The sequence below is a fragment of the Octodon degus genome, unplaced genomic scaffold (assembly GCF_000260255.1).
Source record: "Octodon degus isolate 3935 unplaced genomic scaffold, OctDeg1.0 scaffold00029, whole genome shotgun sequence".
NCBI lineage: Eukaryota > Metazoa > Chordata > Mammalia > Rodentia > Octodontidae > Octodon > Octodon degus.
This window is the reverse complement of record NW_004524605.1, coordinates 10,071,490-10,075,035: the sequence shown is the minus strand read 5'-3', so window position 1 is coordinate 10,075,035 and position 3,546 is coordinate 10,071,490. Positions and strand designations below refer to the sequence as shown.

The window sequence follows — 3,546 nt, the reverse complement described above, 5'->3', positions numbered from 1 at the left end:
AAGTCCCTCCAGTGCCACATCTGGAGAGTAAGGTGGACGAGGACTGCCCCGATGCATGTATGAACCTGCATCTGTTGGGTGGCGCTCGGCAGCAGGATCCGCAGTATTCTTGATCATCGTGCCTCATAAAGACAGGAGAGAGGACTTCCACAAGTGCTTCAGAAGGCGGCAGGAGTGATGGGATGAGTATGCGCAAAGTGACCGGAGGATTTGGAAGGAGATATTTTGAAAACACGTAAACACATACTGTGTTTTGTGATCAGCCCTTGACACCTCGCCTTGGTTCAAGCTCTCTCCGTGCGAGGAGGCAGCGTGTTGCGAGGTGGCTGGGCAGGAGGCTTAGGCAGCGGTTCAGCCTCCCCACAGACGGCTCCAGATGTATGTGCACTAACACGATTGGGAAAGCCCTTGAATATTTTAGTGCATCTTGCTATAAACTGATGTGAGTGAAGCAGTGAAGGAACCGACAGGTGTGGTGTTGTAGTCAGGGTTGGGAAGGGAAAAGATTTAATGATACAGGACACATTTATAGGATGTTTTGTAATATTTACCTCAAGAGGCAAATGCAAAACAGTGCAGGAAACCTGTCCACATACCAGAGACTGAAGAATCCAGCCGAGGGCCTGGATCACACGGCAGTGTCCTCCATGAGTCCAGCTGAAGACCCAGAGCCCATGGCAGTGTCCTCTACCAGTCCAGCTGGAGGTCTGGAGCCCATGGCAGTGTCTCATGCGAGTCTGTATCAAGGATCTGCCCTGGGAAGGCCCAAAGTTCGGTGGTGGAGCTAGAGAATCTGCGCCAGTGGGATGGAGGATCTGTGCTGGCAGGCTGTGGGATCTGCACTGGAGCCAGGAAGCGATGCTCAAGGTAAGAACCTGAGCTCCCTGCAAAAGTACCCCGGCATCCTCAGCAACAGTGAGGGCCTGAGCTCCTCTAGTGATGAGCACAGCTGAGTTCACATCAGGAGACCCAGTGTGACAAGCTTCCTCAGGAGAATCAACAGGACCCGGTTCTCTCCTCCAGTTCTGCGTTTATGCTGTTGGCAACAGTCCTCAAGTGGGGCCTCCACATCCAGCACCACACTGATTTGGTTCAGCTGGGTGTTACAAGTTGACCATTAGTTTATCCACCACAATCTGCCCCTAGCTTGATAACCGGACACATTTCCTTAAGCCATAGTCTTCTGTGGCAGGTTTGTGGAAGGTTAGCCTGTCCCAGTCTGTTCAGATTTACATTAGTATAATAATTACACATATACTATTCTTATTCTCATTTCCATACCAAAGTAAAATACCCAAAGGGTGATCAAAATTCAAGGTTAAAACCATAATTCTTTGACTAGTTAACCTTGTTACAAACATGTCTAAAAATTATATTAAAATCATATTAAAAAGCTATCACAATCACAATCCTTACTTTCCATTTACCTTTAAAAATGGGGCATGGCACCCCCCCCCTGCAAAAAAGGAATGCCCCAAAAGAACTGTATTTCAAATACACTCCTCCTTTTTAATGAAAAGCCTTAGGTCATTTTTATTTTATTGTTTATTTTTGTCTTTTTAACACAGAGTCTCTTATGTCCTTGAACTCACTTGTGTAGCCCAGGCTGGTCTCTAACTCACATCAGTCTTCCTGCCTCAGCCTCTATAGTGCTGGGATTACAGGTGTGCGCCACCGCACCCAGCCATTACGTCGTTTTGAAATTGTCCTATCTTAGTTACTTCTCTCATTGCTGGGATAAAATGCCCGACACCCAAAGTTAAAGGAGGAAAGGTTTATTTGGCTCATAGTTTGTAGAGGTTTCAGTCCATACTCAGCTGCTCCACGGCAGGGTGGTATGGCAGAGGGGCAACCATTCACGTCAGCCGGCAGGCCACAGCAAAAGCAGCAAGAGAGGAGTAAAAGCCAGTCTCTTTCCATCCCTTATATCGCATGTAGGCTCCCCGCCCTAGCCCTGGCACTCACTCACACTGTCAATCCTAGACAGTGAACCAATCACAAACTCTAGATTCAGCCACCTGGGACCCCCCCCCACGCCCCCGTGACTGCCTGAGGCTTTGGGGGGATATCCAGACACAAAGAACAACACGTGGCAAGAAGTATTTGTACGTGAGGCAAGAGAGAAGATAGCCTGTAGAAAGGAAAAAATGGTCATAGGTCATGTATCTGATACAGAACTGGTATTCAGAATACTGGTGCTCCTCAATTTACTCAGTCTTTTTTTTTTCCCGGAACCGGGGATTGAGCTCAGACCCTTGCACTTGCCAGGGAAGCGCTTATTCCACTGAGCCATCTCCGTGGCCCCTGCCTCAATTTAAAGTGAACATAGGTCCAGGTAAAATCATAAGCTGAAAATATTGTAAATTGAAAATTCATTGAGGCCGGCCAGGTAGCTCACTGGACTAAAGTGCCTGCTTAGGCAAGCACAGGGATTGGGGTTCAATCCCCAGCATGCCATGCCGGCCCTGCCCCCAGGGCACTGAGACAGCGACTGAGCCTGGGCGTGGTGGCATGTACCTGTAATCCCAGCACTTGGGAAGCGGAAAACAGGGGTTGCTATGAGTCCAATCTACGTAGTGAGATCCTGTAGACTCTGTACTAAATATATATTTTTAAAAAAGAAAAAATGCACTGAATGCACCTACCCTACCGAACATCCTCGTTGAGTGACATGATGCACTGTGGACTGTGGCGTGTGTGCCCCCACACCCCTGAGTGGCTACTGCTGTGGCTTGAGGCTGCAGCCCAGCACTGGCTGGGAGAGTGCAGGGCCGTCAGAAGCCTGGGCAAAGATAAAATCCACATTTCAGAGTATAATGTCTACTGACTGCGTTGCTTTCACACCATGATAAAGTAGGAAAAGCGTGAGTCAGAGCCCTGTGAATTAGGGTCATCGCCATTTGGTAACTAAGAGACGCCCCGATTACAAAGCGAACAGAGGCCTTCCATAGGTATTTCTCCACTGAAGATAAACAAATGCAAACAAACCCATCCCTCATTATCATCGGACAAATGCAGATTAAAACCATACTATCACTTCCTGTTTACCAGGATGGCTACAGCCAGGAAGACCACAGTGGCAAGTGTTGATGAGGTGTGGAGAGATCGGAATTACAGGCATGGATGGTAGAATGCGACATGGTGAGCTCACTTTGAAAGCAGCTTCGCTGTTCCTGAAGTGCTGACCATCATTTCTCACCTAGCAAGTGCAGCCTTAGGTATCCGCCTGGGGCAGCAAAGCTGTACCTCCACACAAACACCTGCCATCGACACGTTATCTCTTCGAATGAATACGTGTTCCGGTGGCATTTCTGTACACGTTTAAGTCATGCAGCAATCATCCTCTCTCCCTCTTCCCTGAGCCTGCTCTCTAAATTTCTCATACCGGCCCCCTCCAACTCTCAGGCCATCCTTTTTTTTTTTTTTCCCTTTCTGTATTTTAGGGAAGGGTCTACAGGGTGTTCAGGGTCTCACTAATAGATTGGATTGTAGTGATTCTCCTGTTTACAGCCTCCCAAGTGCTAGGATTACAGGCGCAAGCCACCA

The 3,546-nt window shown here is 48.3% G+C and overlaps 1 long non-coding RNA gene across 1 annotated transcript in view; it reads left to right on the top strand.

Annotated features, from left to right (window-relative positions):
- The window catches only part of LOC111816275, a 10,561-nt gene continuing 7,015 nt past the window's right edge, over window positions 1-3,546 (top strand). The window contains exons 1-2 of the long non-coding RNA XR_002820707.1: window positions 1-867; window positions 3,052-3,141. This is a non-coding gene — a long non-coding RNA (uncharacterized LOC111816275). The remainder of the gene's footprint in view (window positions 868-3,051; window positions 3,142-3,546) is intronic.